A 25,366-nucleotide genomic window follows, 5' to 3' on the forward strand; every position below is an offset into this window, starting at 1 on the left:
AATACCTTTATATATACGCTTCTGGTATATGAGCCTGGATGGCTGTCCTTCCTCCACTCCTCTTATAGCCTCTGGCTCTCAGGGGGGGATCTGGCTCCTTTAAATGCGTATTCCTCTGAGCGGGGGTACTCCTTCCTCTTATAGCAATTTGCTGAAGAAAGATTTGAACAGTTTTCTCAGGAAGAATTCTCCGTGACCGTGTAAAGCGAGACAGGTCTCCTCCTGCACAGTATTCAGTGATCAAAAATATGTAATCCCGATCTGATCCACCTTCACACCTAGAGGTACTCCGCCTAGTCAACACGCAATTCTCATATGAGAAAGCATATTCATACTCTGTATCTAAAAGCATGCAATTTCACGCCCGCTGGCAACCATGGATCACAAGTTAATATTACACTTCACCCTATTGATAACCTCCTGCTCTTGCAACACTCCACATACATCCTGTTGATAACTTATTATTAGGGTTGAGCGAACACGGACTGTATTATTCGTGTTCGTACCGAATAATTAGATTTTTGTTACCCGAACACGGACCCGAAAACTTTACTGTATATTCGGGTAAAAATCCGTGTTCGGTCATTTTATTTCCGGGTTTTGTATGCATTGGCGCGCTTTTCATGGCGGGCTTTCAACAGCCAATCAACAAGCGTTTAACTGGTGTGCCTTAAGCCATCCCAGCCATGCCTACAAATGTATTAGTAGCTGTGATTGGCCATCTGAAGCATGTGACCAAGTCTTTATAAGTTCGAGCCAGCGCCGCTGCGTCATTCTGCTGTGTAGTTCATGGACAGAGCACACATCATGCGTGCTGGCTGCTGATTAGGGACAGACAGGCAAAAATCATTTGTGTCCGGATAGAATTGAGGGACAGGTCGGAGTGTGTTAGGCAGGGCGAGTTGTAGGGCATTTTAGGGCGAGGCTGCTGATTTTTAGGGTCAGTGTTCTACAATCGATATTGCTGTGTGTGGGGGGGGGGGGTTTGCAGTGACCGATCTTATCAATCCTTTTAGGGAGAGGCTGGAGATAGGCAGGTGTCAGTGGTCCACATCGATTTTGCTGTGTGTGGGGTGCAGTGAACACAATCTTTTTTGCCCACTGAGGAGGAGGGAGAAAAGTATTTTTCTATCAGTCACTGTGTGCAGCGTTTTTCCTTCAGTGCTGTGCTGTGCTGACTGTGATCATACACTGCTGTGTTCAGTGTTCACATGTGCTATTAATGAGAGATTTCAAAAGTTATACACTTTTTTCTATTCCACTATTCAATATACAGCCTTGGGTTAAAAAAATTAAATTGTGGCATAGTCTGTACTAATCTAGTTAAAAATTACAAACTTAAAAGGGGAATTTTTTTTTTTCCCTCCATAGCCTGCAGCAGAGCTGAATGATATAAGACACTGCTGTTCACATGTGCTATTGATAAATCACACCAATTTTATATCGTATTTTCTATTCCGCTATTCAATAAAAACCTTTGGGTATAAACAATTAAATTGCGGGATAGTCTGTGTTGGTACGTGTGAGATACACCTTTCCAATTTTTGGGGTGCATCTCATACTTCTGAGGATTTGAGGGTGCTGCCTGTTCCGAACTCCTCCTACTCCTCATCCTGCCTTTGGGGGTACAAAAAATAGTAATTGGGGCCTAGTCTGGTTCTGTACGTGTGAGATACATACACTTTTTTTGATAATATTTTCTATTCCGCTATTCAATAAAAACCTTTGGGTATAAACAATTAAATTGCGGGATAGTCTGTGTTGGTACGTGTGAGATACACCTTTCCAATTTTTGGGGTGCATCTCATACTTCTGAAGATTTGAGGGTGCTGCCTGTTCCCGTACTCCTCCTACTCCTCATCCTGCCTTTGGGGGTACAAAAAATAGTAATTGGGGCCTAGTCTGGTTCTGTACGTGTGAGATACATACACTTTTTTTGATAATATTTTCTATTCCGCTACTTTGGGTATAAACAATTAAATTGCGGGATAGTCTGTGTTGGTACGTGTGAGATACACCTTTCCAATTCTTGGGGTGCATCTCATACTTCCGAGGATTTGAGGGTGCTGCCTGTTCCGAAATCTCCTCCTACTCCTCATCCTGCCTTTGGGGGTACAAAAAGAAGTAATTGGGGCCTAGTCTGGTTCTGTACGTGTGAGATACATACACTTTTTTTGATAATATTTTCTATTCCGCTATTCAATAAAAACCTTTGGGTATAAACAATTAAATTGCGGGATAGTCTGTGTTGGTACGTGTGAGATACACCTTTCCAATTTTTGGGGTGCATCTCATACTTCCGAGGATTTGAGGGTGCTGCCTTTTCCGAACTCCTCCTACTCCTCGTCCTGCCTTTGGGGGTACAAAAAATAGTAATTGGGGCTTAGTCTGGTTCTGTACGTGTGAGATACGTACACCGTTTTTTGATAATATTTTCTATTCCGCTATTCAATAAAAACCTTTGGGTATAAACAATTAAATTACGGGATAGTCTGTGTTGGTACGTGTGAGATACACCTTTCCAATTTTTGGGGTTCATCTCATACTTCTGAAGATTGGAGGGTGCTGCCTGTTCCGTACTCCACCTACTCCTCATCCTGCCTTTGGGGGTACAAAAAATAGTAATTGGGGCCTAGTCTGGTTCTGTACGTGTGAGATACATACACCTTTTTTTGATAATATTTTCTATTCCGCTATTCAATAAAAACCTTTGGGTATAAACAATTAAATTGCGGGATAGTCTGTGTCGGTACGTGTGAGATACATACACCTTTTGATATCATATTTTCTATTCCGCTATTCAATCTACACCTTTGGGTAAAAACAATTAAATTGCGGGATAGTCTGTGTCGGTACGTGTGAGATACACTTTTCCAATTTTTGGGGCGCATCTCATACTTCTGAAGATTTGAGGGTGCTGCCTGTTCCGAACTCCTCCTACTCCTCATCCTGCCATTGGGGGTACAAAAAATAGTAATTGGGGCCTAGTCAGGTTCTGTACGTATGAGATACATACACCTTTTTTTGATAATATTTTCTATTCCGCTATTTAATCTACACCTTTGGGTAAAAACAATGAAATTGCGGGATAGTCTGTGTCGGTACATGTGAGATACATACACCTTTTGATATCATATTTTCTATTCCGCTATTTAATCAAAACCTTTGGGTATAAACAATTAAATTGCGGGATAGTCTGTGTCGGTACTTGTGAGATACACCTTTCCAATTTTTGGGGCGCATCTCATACTGCCGAGGATTTGAGGGTGCTTCAGTCTGCCTTCTGCCTGTTCCGTACTCCACCTACTCCTCATCCTGCCTTTGGGGGTACAAAAAATAGTAATTGGGGCCTAGTCTGGTTCTGTACGTGTGAGATACATACACCTTTTTTTGATAATATTTTCTATTCCGCTATTCAATAAAAACCTTTGGGTATAAACAATTAAATTGCGGGATAGTCTGTGTTGGTACGTGTGAGATACACCTTTCCAATTTTTGGGCTGCATCTCCTACTTCTGAGGATTTGAGGGTGCTGCCTGTTCCGAACTCCTCCTACTCCTCATCCTGCCTTTGGGGGTACAAAAAATAGTAATTGGGGCTTAGTCTGGTTCTGTACGTGTGAGATACATACACTTTTTTTGATAATATTTTCTATTCCGCTATTTAATCAAAACCTTTGGGTATAAACAATTAAATTGCGGGATAGTCTGTGTCGGTACGTGTGAGATACATACACCTTTTGATATCATATTTTCTATTCCGCTATTCAATCTACACCTTTGGGTAAAAACAATTAAATTGCGGGATAGTCTGTGTCGGTACGTGTGAGATACACTTTTCCAATTTTTGGGGCGCATCTCATACTTCTGAAGATTTGAGGGTGCTGCCTGTTCCGAACTCCTCCTACTCCTCATCCTGCCATTGGGGGTACAAAAAATAGTAATTGGGGCCTAGTCAGGTTCTGTACGTGTGAGATACATACACCTTTTTTTGATAATATTTTCTATTCCGCTATTTAATCTACACCTTTGGGTAAAAACAATGAAATTGCGGGATAGTCTGTGTCGGTACATGTGAGATACATACACCTTTTGATATCATATTTTCTATTCCGCTATTTAATCAAAACCTTTGGGTATAAACAATTAAATTGCGGGATAGTCTGTGTCGGTACTTGTGAGATACACCTTTCCAATTTTTGGGGCGCATCTCATACTGCCGAGGATTTGAGGGTGCTTCAGTCTGCCTCCTGCCTGTTCCGAACTCCTCCTACTCCTCATCCTGCCTTTAGGGTACAAAAAATTGTAATCGGGGCCTAGTTTGTGTTTGTACGTGTGAGATACACCGTTTTGTAAAATTTTTCCTATTCCGCTATTCAATATACACCCTGTTTGAGTGTAAAAAATTAAATTGCGGGATAGTCTGTATCGGTACATGTGAGATACACCTTTTTAAATTTGTTTGGCGCATCTCCTTCTACCACCGAGGATTGCAGGGCGCTTCACTTTGCCTCCTTTTCCCAACTCCTCCTACTCCTCTTCCTCATCCTGCCTTTAGGGTACAAAAAATTGTAATCGGGGCCTAGTCTGTGTTTGTACGTGTGAGATACACCGTATTATAACATTTTTCCTATTCCGCTATTCAATATACACTCTTTTGGAGTGTAAAAAATTAAATTACGGCATAGTCTGTATCGGTACGTGTGAGATACACCTTTCAAATTTGTTTGGCGCAATTCCTTCCACCGCCAAGGATTGCAGGGCCGCTTCAGTTTGCCTCCTGTTCCCAACTCCTCCTACTCCTCTTCCTCATCCTCCCTTTAGGGTACAAAAAATTTTAATCGGGGCCTAGTCTGTGTTTGTACGTGTGAGATACACCGTTTTTTATCCTTTTTCCTATTCCGCTATTCAATATACACCCTTTTGGTGTAAAAAACATTAAATTGCGGCATAGTTTGCATATTTGACTGTGAGATACACCCGTGCGATACTGTTGTTGTTTTGTTCCGCTATTCAATAAACACCTTTCTAGGGCAAGATCATAAATTACAGTAATTTGAGGAGACCGTCAAATAGGGGCCGTGGCCTGGGTCGTGGTGCTGCTGGTAGAGCTCCTGTTGCAAGGAGAGGACGTGGTCGATCTGTGCCAGCTACACGCACAAGTGAAAAACCTTCCTCAAGTGTTAGTAGGCGACAGAACCTGCATCAGTATTTGGTAGGGCATCATACGCCTCTAGAAGTGATGATGCCAGAACACGTAGAGGCGATAGTAGATTGGTTTGCTGCTGACAGTGCCTCCAGTTCCTTCACATTGTCTCCCACCCAGTCTACTGCAGAAAGGTCAGAGTTGGCACCTGCAGCCGATGTCCAATCGTCTTTCACCTCACCCCCTTGCAAATCAGGCAAGCAGTCTAAGCCCCAAGCCATACAGCAGTCTCTTCTTCTTTTTGATGACTCTGTCAGCAGGGTTTCCCAGGGTCATCCACCTAGCCCTGCCCCAGAAGTGGAAGAGATTGAGTGCAGCGATGCACAACCACCTATTTCTCAAGATGAGTACATGCAAGGACCATCGCAGCACGTCTCCGATGATGACAAAACGCAGGTGCCAACTGCTGCGGCGTTCAGAATTGTGGAGACCGACAAGGAGGGCAGGGGTGAAGACTGGGTGGAAGATGATGTGGAGGACGATGAGGTCCTCGACCCCACATGGAATGAAGGTCATTTGGAGGAAGAGGCGGGGGTCGCACAGAGCCACCAGCACAGCAGAAGAGGGAGCAGGGTGCAGAAGCGGAGCGGCCGTGCCCTAGACACTACGCCTGCTACTGCCCAACGCAGCAAGGGAACGAGCGCAGCAAAGCCAGCTCAAAGGAGTTCTCTAGCGTGGAAGTTCTTTATAAAATGTGCTGATGACAGGACACGAGTGGTTTGCACCCTGTGCAATCAGAGCCTGAAGCGAGGCATAAACCTTCTCAACCTGAGCACAACCTGCATGATCAGGCATCTAAGTACAAAGCACGAGCTGCAGTGGAGTAGACACCTTCAAAACCAAGAAACGTCTCTGGCTCATCCTGCTTCCTCTTCTGCTGCAGTCTCGGCCGCTCCAGCCACATCTGTAGTGATACCGGCACTTGCCACACCGCAAACACGATCTGTCAGCAACCCACCACCTGGGTCACCAACTATCTCCACAATGTCCCGTGGAAGCGTTCAGCTTTCCATCTCCCAAACACTTGAGAGGAAAAGGAAGTACCCCCCTACCCACCCGCGATCCCTGGCCCTGAATGCCAGCATTTCAAAATTCTTGGCCTTTGAAATGCTGTCATTCCGTCTGGTGGAGACGCACAGTTTTAAAAACCTTATGTCGGTGGCTGTCCCACAGTACGTCGTGCCCAGCCGCCACTACTTTTCCAGGCAAGCCATCCCTTCCCTGCACAACCAAGTGGGGGAAAAAATCAGGTGTGCACTGCGCAATGCCATCTGTGGCAAGGTCCACCTAACTACTGATACGTGGACCAGTAAGCACGGTCAGGGGTGTTATATCTCCCTAACGGCACACTGGGTAAATGCAGTGGCGGATGGGCCTGAGGCAGATAGCAATTTGGCGCATGTCCTTCCACCACCGAGGATTGCAGGGCGCTTCAGTTTGCCTCCTGTTCCTAACTCCTCCTACTCCGATTCCTCATCCTCTACCGCCTCCTCATCCAGACAGCGTAACACCTTCACCACCAACTTCAGCACGGCCAGGGGTAAACGACAGCAGGCAGTTTTAAAACTTGCCTGTTTGGGGGGAAAACCACACACCGCGCAGGAGTTGTGGAGGAGCATGGAACAGCAGACAAATGAGTGGTTGCTGCCAGCGAGCCTCAAGCCCGGCCTGGCGGTGTGCGATAACGGCAAAATCTCATAGCAGCTCTGGGCCTAGCCAGTTTGACGCACATCCCTTGACTGGCGCATGTGCTGAATTTGGTGGTGCAGAGGTTCCTTAAAAATTACCCCGATATGTCAGAGCTGCTGCAGAAAGTGCGGGCCGCCTGTGCGCACTTTCGGCGTTCTCACCCTGCTGCTGCTCGCCTGTCAGCGCTGCAGCGTAACTTCGGACTTCCCACTCACATGTGACGTGCCCACAAGATGGAACTCCACCTTGCACATGCTGGAAAGACCGTGCGAGCAGCAGCAGGCCATAGTGGAGTTTCAGCTGCAGCACGCACGCGTGAGTCACTCTGCGGAACAGCACCACTTCACCACCAATAACTGGGCCTCCATGCGAGACCTGTGTGCCTTGTTGCGCTGTTTTGAGTACTCCACCAACATGGCCAGTGCCGATGACGCTGTTGTCAGCTTAACTATCCCACTTCTATGCCTCCTTGAAAAAAGCACAGGAGGAGGAGGATGAAGAGGTAACATTTCCAAGGCTTTCAGGGCAGTCATTCACAAAGGGCTCCGAGGGTGGGTTCCTGCACACACAAACGCCAGGGACACAATTGTCCAGCAGGGGCACAGTTCTGGAGGATGAGGAGGATGAGGAGGAGGAGCTGGAGGAGGAGATGGAACCATGTTCACAGCAGGGTGGCACCCAGGCCAGCTCATGGCCATCACTGGTGCGTGGCTGGGGGGATACAGAGGACACAGACGATACACCTCCCACAGAGGACAGCCTTTCATTGCCTCTGGGCAGCCTGGCACACATGAGCGATTACATGCTGCAGTGTCTCCACAACGACCGCTGAGTTGCCCACATTCTAACTTGTGCTGATTACTGGGTGGCCACGCTGCTGGATCCCTGTTACAAGGACAACGTACCGTCCTTAATTCACTCACTGGAGCGCGATCCCAAGATGCTGTAATGCTCCTGCGTTTTACGTATGATGTGGATTTTCAGCTGCAGAAATATTCCACTTCAGTAGTCATGTAGAGAAACGCTGAGACACCAATCCCAACTCCCAATGACTCATCATGTGTGGATGATCTCAATTCAGCAAGTAAATACACACACTCAATAAGATGTTTCCTAGAGTGACTTATGTATATAGTAACACAGTGATGATAGGCTGAAGAGACAGGTTGGGTAGAGATGGTAGATGACAGACACTTGAAAGGAAATGTTCTTGAAAGTAAGATAGTAGCAAATGGGATGCAGATAGGTTTAGCAATCATGTATGGTAGCAGATGACAGAGTAGCAGGTGGACATACAAGAGAGATCAACCCAGTGCAAGAGCAGGTGGTAGTAGGCTCAAGAGCTAGCAATCTTAGATAATGCAGATGTAGTAATAGTCCTTAGTATGCAGAGCTAGATAGTGTAAGCTTTAGTATAAAGGTTATAGAGGTTTCCCCTGTGGGGTACTTATCACTAATAGCAATGTAGCAGAGGAGAGGTTCGGCAAGAGTGGATGATCCGGTAGCGGGATACAGGGATCAGCGCAGCGTGGTTCCGACAGCGAGGTATGCTTGCAAGCATGAGAGCTTCAAGACAGGTTAGCATCAAGGCACAAAGCAGTTTGAACGAACACATGTGAGTGAGAGCCGGCGATCTAAATAGCCATCCAGTCCGGCGCTCAGTGATGACAGCATCAGTCTTAAAGGTGTATGCGCACCTTACCAAAAGAGAATGGTGGGGCGCATACACTTATGAAAGAGTAATTAGGGTACCCAAAGGTACCAGAACATTACAGTACCCCCCCCTTAAGGCCGGGTCCTGAAGGCCTCTGGAGCTGGTTTGTCTGGGTACTTCGCATGAAAATTGCGGATTAATCTAGAGGCATGTATGTCAGAGGTGTTTAGCCAGGTGTCGTCTTGGGGCCCATAGTTCTTCCATCGAACCAAGTACTGAAGTCTTCCTCTGTGGATACGAGAATCCAGAATCTCTTTTATCTCATATTCTTCTCCACCTTCAACTTGTACAGGAGGAGGAGGTGGGATAGTAGGCCTTATTCCTTGGTCAGGAACATGGGGCTTCAGTAGTGACACATGGAAAATGGGATGTATTTTGAGGTCTATTGGCAATGTAAGCTGTACTGCAGCTTTTCCAATAAGTTTCTTGATTGGGAAAGGTCCCAAGAACAGAGGTCCAAGTTTTTTGCTAGGGATTTTCAGTCTTAAATTTTTTGTTGAGAGCCAAACGAGGTCCCCGATAGTGTACTGAGGAGAAGGTCTTCTGCGAAGATCATAGTACTTCTTTTGTTGACTATGAGCGTGTGCAATGGTAGTATTAAGCAAACCCAGAGAGTCCTTTATTTGGGTAAGATAGTCTGAGGCTACTAGAGGGATGAAACCCATAGTTCAAGTAGAACGGACTCTGCTTGGTCATACTGTGGGTTGCGTTGTTGTAGGCAAATTCTGCCAGAGGGAGAAGATCCACCCAATCATCCTGTTGGTAAGAGGTGTAACAACGTAAATATTGCTCGATGCATTGGTTGACTCTTTCAGTCTGTCCGTTGGTCTGCGGATGGTAAGGAGAAGTGAGCTTCCGCTCGATCCGTAGTATGTGACATAGTTCTTGCCAGAACTTGGAAATAAATTGTGATCCACGGTCAGACAGAAGAGTTTTTGGGATACCATGTAACTTAAAGACATGTTTCATCAGGAGTTCTGCCGTTTGTTTGGATGAAGGTAGTCTGCGAATAGCAATGAAAAGTGCCATTTTTGTCAGATGGTCCACTGACACTAAGATGGTATTAAATCCTTTGGAAGGAGGCAATTCCACTATAAAGTCCAAGGACACAACTTCCCATGGAGTTTGGGGTATTGGTAGACTGCATAGTAGACCGGATGGTCTTGTAGTGTCAATTTTGGACCTGGCACAGACATTGCATGAAGAGACGAATTTTTGTATAGATGTTTTCATGTCAGGCCACCAGAATTGCCTGGTAATCAGATTAAGAGTCTTTGTCATACCCATATGTCCTGCCATAGGCACATCATGCGATAATTCCAAGATCTTGGTGCGTATGGTAGGTGGTATGTAAAGTTTGTCGTTGTAGTAGAGGAAGCCTTCTGCATCAGTATTTAGTTGTGGTGGGGGTGAATCCAAACTTATACCATGCAAAACCTCTTCCTTAAAGGAACGGACAACTCCAATAATGCGTTTGTGAGGTATTATAGGAACGGAAGGGATTTCGAAGTAGTTTTCTTCAGTTAGTCGTGATAGTGCATCCGCCTTTTTGTTCTTATCTGCAGGTGTGTAGGTCACTAGGAAGTTAAACCTTAGAAAGAATAGTGACCATCGTACCTGTCGGTGAGAGAGAGTTTTGTTAGTCTGAAGATATTGGAGATTTTTATGGTCCGTGTATATAAGTATTGGTAATTGGGTGCCTTCGAGTAGATGTCGCCAATTCTCCAGAGCCAATTTTATAGCAAGCAGTTCCTTTTCACCCACGGGGTAATTTATCTCTGGACTGCTTAGGGATTTAGAAAAAAAGGCGACTGGATGAAGTGGTGAAGTGTGAGTTGGTCGTGGGAGAGTATTGCTCCTACTGCCATGTTTGACGCATCTACTTCCAGAATGTATTGGAGGGATGGGTCTGGATGGCGTAATATGGGAGCAGAAGTAAACCTTGTCTTTAACAGGTGAAAAGCTTTATTTGCTTCATCTGACCATTTGAATGGTTTTTTAATGCTAGTGAGCTGTGTGAGGGGTCTCACAATGGCAGAGAAGTTTCTGATGAACTTCCTGTAGAAATTCGAAAATCCAAGGAATCGCTGTAGCGCCTTGCGTGTGGTTGGTGTAGGCCAATCCTGAATGCAGGATATCTTACTCATGTCCATCTCGATTCCTGTTTTGGATATGATGTAGCCTAGAAACAGTACCTCTTCTTTATGAAACAAGCATTTTTTCAGTTTCACATAAAGGTTGTGTGCAAGCAATCTCGATAATACTAGTCTTACATGTCTTATGTGTTCAGACAGGGATCGTGAATATATAAGTATATCGTCCAGATATACCACAACACAGACATCTAGTAAGTCTCTGAAAATATCGTTTATAAATCGTTGAAAAACTGCAGGGGCGTTGCATAGCCCGAATGGCATTACAAGATATTCGAACAATCCGTATCTGGTTCTGAATGCAGTCTTCCACTCGTGTCCAGCACGGATTCGAATGAGATTGTATGCTCTTTTCAGATCCAATTTTGAAAAATAGGTAGCTCAAAGCACCTGCTCAATGAGCTCAGGGATAAGCGGTAGAGGATAGCGATCTTTTATTGTAATAGCATTCAATTGCCTATAGTCGATGATAGGCCTGAGACTTGAGTCCTTATTGCGGACAAAAAAGAGTCCTGCTGCTGTGGAAGAAGTGGAAGGTCTAATAAAACCTTTCTTCAAATTCTCATCCAAATAGTCTTTGAGATGGGAAAGTTCATCCTGTGAAAGAGGATAAACATGACCGAACGGCAATTTGCTATTTGGGAGTAGATCAATGCTACAATCATAGTCTCGATGGGGAGGTAGTGCTTGAGCATTTTTCTCAAGAAAAACCTCAGAGAGATCCTGATAACATAGTGGTGCAATCTCATCTGTCACCACAGACAGGATCTTCCCGAAAGACGGGAGGTTACACGTACCCTCGCAATAGCAAGAGAGGAAGGCCAGGGTCCGTTCCTTCCAATCTATGGTTGGTTGATGTGTGTGCAACCAGGGAAGTCCCAACACAATGGGAAAGTGGGGTGAAGGTATTAGATCGAAGGTAATGGTCTCCATATGAGACCCGTTAGTAGTGACTAGGAGTGCCTGTGTCTGATCAGTGATCGGACCAGAGGATAAAGGAACACCGTTAATAAGACTTACTGAGACAGGTTTAAGTTTAGAAATAATAGGAACTTTATTTAAAGCAGCAAAACGTATGTCAATATAATTTCCACAAGATCCTGTGTCAATCATGGCCTTAGTAGTAATCCTGTTCTGGTCCCACTGTAATGTTAAGCAAACAGAAAGGTAAGGGTTAGTGATTGAAGTTGTCAATCCCCCTAGGAGGACATGTGAACACTCACCCTTCTTTTTGTAGACTAGGGGACAGACGTTTATCTTGTGATCCGGGGATGCACAGTACAAGCAGAGATTACCAGATCGTCTTTTGGCTCTTTCCATAGTTGATAGAGGTGGGCGTATGGTTCCTACCTCCATAGGAACGGGGTCAACGGCCGAAATCTGAGAAGAACTGGATAATGGCATTCCCATTTTCTCAGCCTTTCTTTCTCGTAGTCTTCTATCTATGGTGATACTGAGTTGTATCAATGCATCCAGGGTTTTTGGCAGATCCGCTCGGGCGAGCTCGTCTTTAACGGCCTCTGATAGGCCAAGCCTAAATTGGATTTTCAGAGATGCATCATTCCATTCTGAATCAAGGGTCCATCTCTTGAATTCTGCGACAAAGTCTTCTACAGGTCTCCTACCTTGTTTCAAGGATCTTAATTGAAGATCGGCAGTACTCTGCCTATTGGGATCATCATATAGGCTAGTGAGTTCTGCTAGGAACAAGGCATAGGAGTTGAGAAGCTGGTCGTTTTTCTCAAAAAGAGAGTCTGCCCAGGCCCGAGGATCGCCTGTTAGGTAAGAAATAATAGTACAAACCTTAATGTGATCAGTAAGGTAGGTACGGGGTTTTAGCAAGAAAAGTAACTCACATGCGTTTTTAAATTCGCGAAATTTTTTGCGATCGCCTGTAAATACCAAAGGAGGATTTATTTTGGGTTCAGGGGACTGAGCAGTGGTAAGTTGTGTCAGTCTAATTACCTGCTGCGACAGAGCCTGATTGTCTTCTTTTAATTCAGCAAGTTCGTGTATTAACGCAGTTACTTGCTGTTTTAATTGTGTCATCTGAGTGGTTATTTCTGCTGAATCCATTTGTGGTTCGTTCAATCTGTAACGCTCCTGCGTTTTACGTATGATGTGGATTTTCAGCTGCAGAAATATTCCACTTCAGTAGTCATGTAGAGAAACGCTGAGACACCAATCCCAACTCCCAATGACTCATCATGTGTGGATGATCTCAATTCAGCAAGTAAATACACACACTCAATAAGATGTTTCCTAGAGTGACTTATGTATATAGTAACACAGTGATGATAGGCTGAAGAGACAGGTTGGGTAGAGATGGTAGATGACAGACACTTGAAAGGAAATGTTCTTGAAAGTAAGATAGTAGCAGATGGGATGCAGATAGGTTTAGCAATCATGTATGGTAGCAGATGACAGAGTAGCAGGTGGACATACAAGAGAGATCAACCCAGTGCAAGAACAGGTGGTAGTAGGCTCAAGAGCTAGCAATCTTAGATAATGCAGATGTAGTAATAGTCCTTAGTATGCAGAGCTAGATAGTGTAAGCTTTAGTATAAAGGTTATAGAGGTTTCCCCTGTGGGGTACTTATCACTAATAGCAATGTAGCAGAGGAGAGGTTCGGCAAGAGCGGATGATCCGGTAGCGGGATACAGGGATCAGCGCAGCGTGGTTCCGACAGCGAGGTATGCTTGCAAGCATGAGAGCTTCAAGACAGGTTAGCATCAAGGCACAAAGCAGTTTGAACGAACACATGTGAGTGAGAGCCGGCGATCTAAATAGCCATCCAGTCCGGCGCTCAGTGATGACAGCATCAGTCTTAAAGGTGTATGCGCACCTTACCAAAAGAGAATGGTGGGGCGCATACACTTATGAAAGAGTAATTAGGGTACCCAAAGGTACCAGAACATTACAGATGCGCGAGTACAAGCGCACGCTGGTAGACGCGATGCTGCTGGCATTCCCACCTGACAGCGGGGCCACAGTGGAAGCACAAGGCGGAGGAGGAGGAGGAGGAAGAGGTCGCCAACGCAACCAGGGCACCGCCAGCACCTCAGAAGGCAGGGTTAGCATGGCCGAAATGTGGAAAAGCTTTGTCAGCACGCCACAACAAACAGCAGCACCAGCAGCTCATATGGAACGTCTTAGCAGGAGGCAGCATTTCACCAACATGGTGGAGCAGTATGTGTGCACACGCCTAGACGTACTGAATGAGGGGTCTGCCCCCTTCAACTTCTGGGTCTCCAAGTTAGGCACATGGCCTGAGCTTGCCCTTTACGCCTTGGAGGTGCTGGCGTGCCCTGCAGCCATTGTATTATCTTCCACCTACACCGCCCATAGGTGTGCGCAGCCTATTGCATTAGGGTGTGCACCCCAAAGTTTAAATACACATGCATGTGTTTGCCTACATGTACATGGCCCCGATACATTACTCTCCCTGCTGGCAAAGTGAAATAGAGCAGAGCAGGTCCGAGGGAGATCTTTCCCATCTCCTCACTGGCAAACAGAGCGATAATGCTATGTGCCCTAGGTGATTAGGGTGTGCCCAGGTACACCCGGCACACCCTGTGCGCACGCCTATGACACCGCCACATCCACCACCACCTCAACCTCCCTCCTACTCCATATGGGCCTCGTCCTTCAGAGATGAAGAACATTGTTTAATTTTTCCGTTTTTTTTTTTTTTTGTTGTTTTAAGTTATTTCCCTATCCACATTTGTTTGCAGAGCACTTGCCATGCTCTTAACTACGTTTTGCTGCCATTTGCAGCACTCTAGCCCTTTCTATTGGTGTTTTAGAGCCATTTTAGTGCCTGAAAGTTCTGGTCCCCATTGACTTCAATGGGGTTCGGTGTCCGGGAAAAGTTCGGCAAAAGTCCGGGACACGGACCCGGACTTTTTTTTTAAGTTCGGCCGGACCCGCCGAACACGGACATCCAGGTGTCCGCTCAACTCTACATATTATACCCATGACTTACTCAGATGAAGATCCCTATGTATCCCATACATCGATGTTTGTTTTTGGGTTTCATACACGGTTATTCTGTGCTCCATAAACTGTTGTTTTTTTTTTTTCTCTTTTGTTATCATCCATCCACTGTTTGTACCCTACTGTTGCTCTTTGAAAATCAATAAAAATATTGAAAAAAAAAAAAAATGTAATCCCGGTCCCGCTGGAAGTCCTTGAGCTCCAGTATATGGGGGAGATGAATTGTTTTTAGGATCTCGATTTCTGTCAGGAGATTCTTGACAAATGCTTTGTTTAGACTTTTCTTGCTGACACATTTAATGGCTACCACCTCCCGGCTGTTCTGCGACTGATCGTCCTCATCGCTCACCGACTGGCCGCCCTCACTGCACACTGCTCACTGACTGGCTGTCCTCACCATTCACCAACTGGCCATCCTCACCGCACACGCTCACTAACTCTGTTGACATCGACCGCAATCCCCCTCTTGACGTAGAAGTGCCAATATTGGGGCTACCACTTTTGTGAAGACCCTGTAAGCAGAGGTGAGACCAAAGCATAATGCCAAAAATTGAAAGCGCTCCTCTCCCACAGCGAAGCAAAGAAAACGCTGGTGTCCAGCGTAGATAGGGAAGTGTAGATATGCGTCCTTGATATCGATAGAGGCCAACAGGTCTCCCTGATTTAGGGATGCCACCACTGTGCGAAAAGATTAAATTTAAAACTTCTGAACTCGCACAAAGCAGTTCAGAGCTTTGAGATCCAGGATAGGACGCACTTGCCGCCCTTCCTGGGCACAGTGAACAGGTTTGAATAAAACCCTTGAAAACATTCCCAATAGAGAACCGGCACAATCACCCCATGCGACAGCAGATCTTGCACTGCCTCTCGTAGGTCCTGTAACGGATCTGGAGATAGGTGGAAGTTGGACTGAAAGAACCTGTCTGACGGTCGGGACCTGAATTTGATCTTGTAACCCAATCGGATCAGTTTGTGAACCCATTTATCCTGAATCAAGGAAGTCCATGGTTCCAGAAAGAACCAAAGACGTCCCCCCCACCCCAGAAATGATTGAGGGTGTCCCTTCATGCAGACAAAGATTTGTCCACAGATCTGGATTGTTCTCGGCTTACCCGAGCATGTCTTTTTGGAACCCCCAGAAGACCTGAATGGCTTAGCTCCATTCTCCTGCGCCTCGTAGGCACGAAAGGGCTGCCTATGAGCAGTAAATGAAGGCCCCCATCTATTATGCGGTGCCTTGCTCTTGGTGGATTGGGGAAGAAGTGTACTCTTCCAACCCATAAGGCCTTAGATCAACTTATACAAAGGAGCAACCAAACAGTTTGTCCCCCGTAGCGGGAAGGTCAGAAAGAGCCTTTTTGGAAGCCTGGTCCACAGACCAGCTTTTCAGCCACACCATGCGTCTAACCGCAGACACTCTGGCCACCAGTGGAGCCTCATCCAGTGACGCATCACATACAGTATATACAAAAGGGCTTGGATCATTTGATCCATTAGCTCTGTCAGTCCTGATGGGAGCTGCTTCGTTTCGAAGTCACCTTTCAGTAACTTCGCCCATTACGCTATGGTCTACGACACCAGAGTGATCACAAAGACCGGTTTCAGTATTGAGCCCGCGATCACATGCAAATGGCGGGACAGACTCAAGACTCAACCCGTCTATCCACGGGGGTCTGTAAATACTGGGTATTCCTCCCCCGGAACTACTGTAGACTTGTTAAGTCTAGCAACTGGATGATCCACCTTTGGTGGTACTGTCCATCTAGCGAATACCGCGTCCGCTAAGGGGTAGCACTTTTTAAAATGCTTAGGCACCACTAACAGTTGTTTGATGCGCCCCCACTGTTCATTGACAATGTTGTCAAAAAGTTCCGGACAGAAAAAACCTTGCCTGTCTTCTGGGATTTGCGGGTGCCAAAAGACACTTGCGCCCCTGACGCTGTAGAATCATCCGCCATTTTTAAGGTTTCCCGTACTCACACTATAAGTGCCTCCACCAGCGCACTTTCCCGCATGGCTTTTGACGAGGATACATCCTCCTCATCATCAGAATGCGAAGACGCAGAACCACCAGGGTGGCATGCGTCCGCGGCGGCCATATCTACCTCAGAATCTGAGGATATTAGAGAGGCAGGGGAAGGCATTGTGCAAGGGCGCTTTGTACTAATGGCATTTTTTTTTCAAACCAAATCCAACTTTGACACCAGGTTTTCCAAAAACTGCTGTAAATGCAAATAGGGGCTGCGACCCGGAGGGTTCCGCAACCGCACTGAGGGGGTCTGTGGGTGAAATATGGTCCTGAGACTCCATATTTACTTAATATAAAAAAAGCAGTGCCACTTTAAGAGAAAACTGCAAAGAAATGCGATCCACACCGCTGTACCAGCAGCACCACAAGTCCCAGCCTAGCACAGCCTGCAGCAGGGTAAATGAGAAATACAGTACCTACAGGTACCCCAGTAACATACCACCAAAATGATCTGGAGAGATGTAGGAATGTTCTGTGCAGAGAGAAAAAAACGATCTGACACAGGAACAGGAAATACCTGGGTCATGTGCTAGAGTCACCCTAGTTTCTCCCTGTTGTCCAGCTATCGCGGACTCCAGGAAAATGGCCAACCCATGCTTTCCTATGGAATTGTTTGCAGAACAAAAACTATAGCAAAATGGCGGCCCCCACGATGTGCCAAGCGGTCTCCAGGACCCCCTACGGGGGTCATCGGACAGTGGCATCGGGGGGTCCCCAGGAGGGCCCCCCCCCGCAAAAATAAACCTTGCCCCCGCAGAACCGGCGCAGCGGCCGCAATACATCCGCCCCCCCTGAGGTAGGAACCTGCTTGTGCGGGGAGGGGGAAGCCTAAGGGGGGCCTGGTATCACTGAGAGGCCAGGGGGATCGAGGGATACCCAAGGGTCTGACTTTCCCAGGGAGGGGCCCACGTCCACCCGAGACCGCCATATAAATGGGGGGAACACTTATCATACCAATGGCATCAGGCGGGCACCACTGTGAACAGACTACCTCTCCACCTGGGGTGGGGGTGCTGATGCCCAGGGGGCGCGATGCGACTCAGGGCGACCCAGGTCATATGCATCCTGGCAAGGTGTCTCACTCGCAGGCCAGCCCCCGTCCATCGGGGCTCTGTCGTGGCGAGGCCTAGTGCTGGACTATAACCTACGCATGCTCGCTGGCCAGGTTTGGAGACCTTAAGATCTAGCATTTCCAGTCTGAAACCCAGCCGGCTGTTGCTTGTAGTTCTCACAGGAACAGAACTGACTAAAAAGTAAAGTCTTACAAAAAGGTTCCCAAAAAAAAAATAGCTAAGACCGAAGTCCCAGCAGTGAACTAGGTCCTACTCCTAAACTAGGCAGACACAAACTGAAGGCTGTAGCAGAGTGATTGGGTGTATGCCTGCAGGGACGGCCCCATAGGCGTGGTAAAGCATTTTCCTGCCTAGTGTTCTACTCCTGTATGGGGCAGCATAACCCAATGATCAAGAATTATAGGGAGCTGCGTCTGTCAATGAACAATAGAGAAAAAGGAATTTCCTGGACAAAGTCGTAATGTCGAAATGCATGGGGACATGGCTGCACTGCAAATGGGAGTGACACAGAAACCAAAAGTGACGTTCTGGTGGGGCTATATCGGTCATGTGAGATACTAGTAACATCCCGCTGTGTCCACCGGGATCAGTGTTAGCCAATTTATGATTTACTACATGCTTTTTTATATTGAGAAATGTGTGAGTGTAATGTTTAAAGAAGCTATGTTAATAAATGAATTGGTGTTAATACATATTGCTCTTCTTGTTCTCCTACACATGCGCTCTTCTTCTCCTACAGATGAGCGACTTGTGATCCACTGCTATTGGCTGATTATCAAAGTTTCTTGCTGCAACGCTGCGGGGTACAAAGTCTAATCTGCCAGACAGGAGTGTAGCACCCTCCTAGGTAGGTGCTAGTGAGAGAGTATAGTCCTAAGCTCTGTCTGCTTACCAGAGGAGCTAAAATGGCTGAAATCAATTTTGAGAGACAAAAAGCGGAGGATAGTAAAAAGAACCCAAAGAAATTCTTTAAATATATCAACAGCAAAAAAACTAGGGCAGAGTATATTGCACAAATAACTAACGATGATGGGAGGATGGTTACAGAGGACACTGAAAAAGCAACCGTGCTGAACGTTTTTTTCACGTCAGTCTTTACACAGGAAAAGGAGGGGTACACTGACCACGACTATATGGTTAGTAGTAATACACAGGACTATGGCTAAGAGAGGGTGAAATCAGGGAAAGGCTGGATAAAATTAACACAAATAAATCACCAGGCCCGGATGGCGTACATCCGAGAGTACTCAGAACTTAGTAAGATTATATCTAGATCACTGTTCCTGATCTTTGCTGACAGTATTATGACAGGAAATGTACCAGGGGATTGGAGGAAAGCTAACATGATACCGATATTCAAAAAAGAGCAGAGACATGTCCCGGGAAATTATAGGCCTGTCAGTCTGACATCGATAGTATGTAAACTTTTGGGGGGGATGATAAGGGACTATATCGTAGAGTTTGCTAAAGACAACAACACCATCAGCAGTAATCAGCATGGGTTTACAAATGAGCGTTCTTGTCAAACCAATCTCTTAACATTCTACGAGGAGGTGAGCTGTGAGCTAGATAGGGGGAGACCAGTGGATGTGGTGTACCTGGATTTCGCTAAGGCGTTTGATACAGTTACCCACAAGTGCTTGAAGTATAAAATAAGGTCTGCAAGCATCGACCGCAGGGTTTGCTCTTGGATACGGAACTGGCTAAAAGGGCGTGTCCAAAGGGTGTTAATAAACAGTGCATACTCAGACTGGTCTGAGGTGGTAAGTGGGGTCCCCCTAGGCTCAGTCCTGGGACCAACCTTGTTCAATTTATTCATAACAGCATTGAGGACGGGATCAGTAGTTCTATATCAGTTTTTGCAGATGACATAAAATTGTTCAGGGCAATAACTTGCACAGCATGAAGCAGATATCCTACAGAATGACCTGGACAAAATAACAGAATGGGCAACGACATGGCAAATGAGGTTTAATGTGGAGAAGTGTAAGGTTTTGCACTTGAGGATTAAAAACTTAAAAGCATAATACACTTTAGGGCGGAACCCTTGGGGGAATCAAAAATGGAGAAAGATCTGAGAGTCTTGGTAGAGGATAGTTTAGGCAATAGCATGCAATGTCAAGCGGCAGCTGCCACAGCCGGCAGAATATTAGCATGTATAAAGAAAGGGATGTATTCCAGGAGATAAGACTATAATCCTTCCACTTTATAAAACTCTGGTCGACCACATCTGCAGTATTCTGTTCAGTTCTGGTTGCCAGTCCTCAGGAGGGATGTGTTGGAGCTGGAGAGAGTCCAGAGAAGGGCAACTAAACTAATTAGGGGATTGGAAGACCTTAATTATGAAGAGCATCTGCAATTGCATGATTTATTCCCTGGAGAAGAGATGCATGAGAGGGGACATGATAGCAATTTATAAATATCTCCATGGTGATCTCAGCATAGAAAAAAGCTATTCAGTCGAAGGGATTGCATGAGGACTCGAGGGCATACAATGCGATTAGAGGAGAAGCGTTTTAACCGCAGGCAACGTGGGGGGTTCTTTACTGTTAGGGCTACAAGATTGTGGAATTCTCTACCACAAGAGGTGGTTTCTGCGGGAAGTATGGTGGCTTTTAAAAGACTCTTAGATGTACATCTCAAGGATCAGAACATTCAGGGGTATGAGAGATGATTACGGCCACACACACCGCCAAAGGTTGAACTGGATGGACTATTGTCTTTATTCAACCTCACCTACTATGTAACTATGTAAGAGGAGCTGCAGGTAAATTTATATTGTTCTCTGCCTACCAGAGAGCAGGATTTGTTAGTGGGGTCTGCTCATTGTGCTCAGGATGCAACTCATTCTGTCTGGAGAGTGTTTCACACTAGTCCAATAGGGAGGCATGTTGGACGGTGGGAGAAAAGCTGATGAACGGGTGCACAGGCTTTTGATACAGCCCCAGTGATTTGGCAGAGGAAAGTGCCTCAGTGCATGCTGGGATACTGTATAAAAGCCAGGAGCACATGTGCTCAAGGTCTTTTGTCTAGATAGCGGAGTCCTGGAGGGGTGCCACGAGGCTTCAGGAGGGTCATCCTGAGAGCCTTGAGAGTAGCAGTGAGGAACTGAAACCGGAGGTCCAGAGGAGCTGACTGAGAGGGGAGACACTGGAGGATCTGTCTCTGCAGTACAGTGAGTACAAAATCTAGTGTCAAGGGGCCTGACCTGAGGGGGGCCACCCCTGCTCCTAGGCTAGTAAGTGGACGGGTGTGGGTTGAAAGGGGATGCTAGTGAGAGTGTCCTGAAGATAATTGTCATCCATGAAGTCTTTTCTAGAAAGTGAAGAACAAGAGACTTAACCCTTTTCACACTTGTGGCGGTGTGGATCAAGCAGCCCAACTGTTTCCAATCAACCTATGAGATCTAGAGATAGATGTCCTCAGCTGATGTATATAGTTCAAATTGGAGTATCCCACTATTCCCTTCATCTATCCAAGTTCCAAATAAACATAAAAAAAACAACACCCCTAGACTGTGTATTGTGTGACGAGCCAGCAGCAGTAAGGAGGGATCAATGAACTATATCTCAAGCTAACCGTTTGCTGGTAAATGGGGGAGCCTGTCAAGTCATCATCCAGCAGGCCCTATAGGGACAGTATAGAAAGAAAAAAGGTATGGTGGTGCTGCCTAAAGGTAAATTGACATACACACAAAAGGAACAAATATATAAAATCTTTATGTGATGTGTGTGATCAAAATGTGCTCAAATGTGCCTTGCAAAAATCATAAATATAAATAGATATATAAATATCAATCAGTTGAAACCTAATAATACTAAATAAATACAAAGCCAATACTGAATCCATACCAAATAAATAAATATACAGTCTAATAGTCTCAATAGCAAAAATACAAAAATTATATCCGTAGTGCTGAGAATCAATCCATCCATCATGTGCAAAAAAACAAGGAATGTATAAAAACTATATATTGTGTATAAACTAAATATACCTCTACAAAGAATCATAAAGATAAATAAATATCAATTATTAAAAACCTGATGGTAATAAATATATAAACAGTGCTAAAAACGACAAGACCAATTCTAAATCCATATCACATAAATAAACAAATTATGAAGTCCAGATAATCCCAATGGTGCAAATTGCAAAAATAGTGCAAAAAAATTGTCCGTAAATTCTAAGTCAATCCGTGCAGATAGGTGCAATAGTGCAATGGTGATCCCCCAATAGGACCGCACTCACCAGATGGAAATACCCCTACAGGGGTCGAAAGTATACAGCCAATAACCAAGGTCAGATGTTCCCATCCACTATGGCACCGATCAACCCAGATGGAAATTCACATGTATGCTATCACTACGGGGACAGTGCTACATGAGAATGTGTGGCAAACTTATCTGGTGAGTCTGAACCCAGTGGGGAAGTGGTGAGACATTTATCACATGGTGTGGTGTGGAGATATTTAAGAACTTTATTTATTCATCACGGACCAATCATTGGAAAATATCTTGCTCATGTATGAGTCATATGGACATTATTTGGATTTTGTTTTTTTCACTATTTTTTGATTTTTGTTTACATGCACAGGAAATGATGAGTCCTGATTTCTCTCCTCTATAGTACCACTATTTAAAATACAATATTTGGTGAATTTGTTTTTTATACATTGGTTTTAGCCCCCGTTCACACTGGGGCGACCTGGTCCCCTGACAGGTCGCCGTAGGTCGCCTTCCATAGAGAAGCTGTGGACCCGTTCTAATAGGAGCGACACAAGTCGCTCCGACTTAGAAAAAGGGTCCGGAGCTTCTTTGGGGCGACACGGAGCGACCTGCATAGATTTCAATGTTATGAAGTCCGTGCCGGCCGCTCCGAGGTCGCGGTGCGAGCAGTGCGCTTCGACCTATGAGGTCGCCCGCCCCAGTAGAGTACACCCATTACAAAAGTGAGTACACCCCTCACATTTTTGTAAATATTTTATTATATATTTTCATGTGACAACACTGAAGAAATGACACTTTGCTACAATGTAAAGTAGTGAGTGTACAGCTTGTATAACAGTGTAAATTTGCTGTCCCGTCAAAATAACTCAACACACAGCCATTAATGTCTAAACCGCTGGCAACAAAAGTGAGTACACCCCTAAGTGACAATGTCCAAATTGGGTCCAATTAGCCATTTTCCCTCCCCGGTGTCATGTGACTTGTTAGTGTTACAAGGTCGCAGGTGTAAATGGGGAGGGGGTGTATTAAATTTGGTGTTATCACTCTCACTCTCTTATACTGGTCACTGGAAGTTCAACATGGCACCTCATGGCAAAGAACTCTCTGAGGATCTGAAAAAAAGATTTGTTGCTCTACATAAAGATGGCCTAGGCTATAAGAAGATTGCCAAGATCCTGAAACTGAGCTGCAGCATGGTGGCCAAGACCATACAGTGGTTTAACAGGACCGGTTCCACTCAGAACAGGCCTCACCATGGTCCACCAAAGAAGTAGAGTGCACGTGCTCAGCGTCATATCCAGAGGTTGTCTTTGGGAAATAGACGTATGAGTGCTGCCAGCATTGCTGCAGAGGTTGAAGGGGTGGGGGGTCAGCCTATCAGTGCTCAGACCATACGCAACACACTGCATCAAATTGGTCTGCATGGCTGTTGTCCCAGAAGGAAGCCTCTTCTAAAGATGATGCACAAGAAAGCCCGCAAACAGTTTGCTGAAGACAAGCAGACTAAGGACATGGATTACTGGAACCATGTCCTGTGGACTGATGAGACCAAGATAAACTTATTTGGTTCAGATGTGTCAAGCGTGTGTGGTGGCAACCAGGTGAGGAGTACAAAGACAAATGTGTCTTGCCTACAGTCAAGCATGGTGGTGGGAGTGTCATGGTCTGGGGTTGCATGCGTGCTGCCGGCACTGGGGAGCTACAGTTCATTGAGGGAACCATGAATGCCAACATGTACTGTGACATACTGAAGCAGAGCATGAGCCCCTCTCTTCAGGGACTGGACTACAGGGCAGTATTTCAACATCATGACCCCAAAGACATCACCAAGACGACCACTGCCTTGCTAAAGAAGCTGAGGGTGAAGGTGATGGACTGGCCAAGCATGTCTCCAGACCTAAACCCTATTGAACAACTGTGGGGCATCCTTAAATGGAAGGTGGAGGAGCGCAATGTCTCTAACATCCACCAGCTGGTCATGGAGGAGTGGAAGAGGACTCCAATAGCAACCTGTGAAGCTCTGGTGAACTCCATTCCCAAGAGGGTTAAGGCAGTGCTGGAAAATAATGTTGGCCACACAAAATATTGACACTTTGGGCACAGTTTGGACATTTTGACTTAGGGGTGTACTCACTTTTGTTGCCAGTGGTTTAGACATTAATGGCTGTGTGTAAAGTTATTTTGAGGGGACAGCAAATTTACACTGTTATATGTGTCATGTTGAACTTCCAGTGACCAGTATGAGAGAGTGAGAGCGATAACACCAAATTTAACACACCTGCTCCCTATTCACACCTGAGACCTTGTAACAATAACACCAAATTTAACACACCTGCACCCCATTCACACCTGAGACCTTGTAACACTAACGAGTCACATGACACCGAGGAGGGAAAGTGGCTAATTGGGCCCATTTTGGACATTTCCACTTAGGGGTGTACTCACTTTTGTTGCCAGTGGTTTAGACATTAATGGCTGTGTGTTGAGTTATTTTGAGGGGACAGCAAATTTACACTGTTATACAAGCTGTACAGCTGTACACTGTTATACAAACTGTACAAAGTGTAATTTCTTCAGTGTTGTCACATGAAAAGGTATAATAAAATATTTACAAAAATGTGAGGGGTGTACTCACTTTTGTGAGATACTTTATATACAGTATATATGTATATATATATATATATATATATATATATATATATATATATATTCACTTATATATTGTTTAATTATTGTATTTGGAGTGATATTCACTATGGCGCAGTGGTAGGATCGATGGTAAAATATCTCAATCATAAAAAATAAGACATTGTGGCCACTAGATGGAGCTGACAATCATAGAAGATAATCATATTACAAACCATATGACAAGCATTCATGCTGCACATGAAAAAGTTTAAGACATCCACACAGTGAATGTGTTATACATAGACCCCTTGGTGTATTCAGCTGAATTATATTGTTTTTATTTTCTAATAAATTGTATCTTTATTTAGTGGTAAATGGTGATTGATATCTCCTAATTTTTTAATTTTTTGTATCAAAGGAAAGCTGAATCAAAATAGTAAAACAATAAATCATTTTGGCCACATTACATACGTATATGTCATCTGCTTGAAGTGCAGCTACAGGCATCAACCCAGTATTTTCTTTGTTCAGCTGGCGATTCTCTATTCGGTAAAAGTGAACCGAATGGCTAATTAGCCACTGGATTTCTTTTCCCCTCCCACTATTCTCTGGGCTCTCCCTTCCGACCTGGCAGCGAAGTCAGAGGTTTCAC

At 45.2% G+C, this 25,366-nt stretch overlaps 1 protein-coding gene across 1 annotated transcript in view; it reads left to right on the plus strand.

Annotated features, from left to right (window-relative positions):
- Positions 1-25,366, plus strand: part of LOC309556402 (NACHT, LRR and PYD domains-containing protein 3-like) — a gene marked incomplete at both ends in the record, with an annotated part of 545,473 nt that overhangs the window by 482,761 nt on the left and 37,346 nt on the right. The window lies entirely within an intron of this gene.

This window comes from Pelophylax lessonae (assembly GCF_965119305.1).
Source record: "Pelophylax lessonae genome assembly, chromosome: 5".
Taxonomy (NCBI): Eukaryota; Metazoa; Chordata; class Amphibia; order Anura; family Ranidae; genus Pelophylax; species Pelophylax lessonae.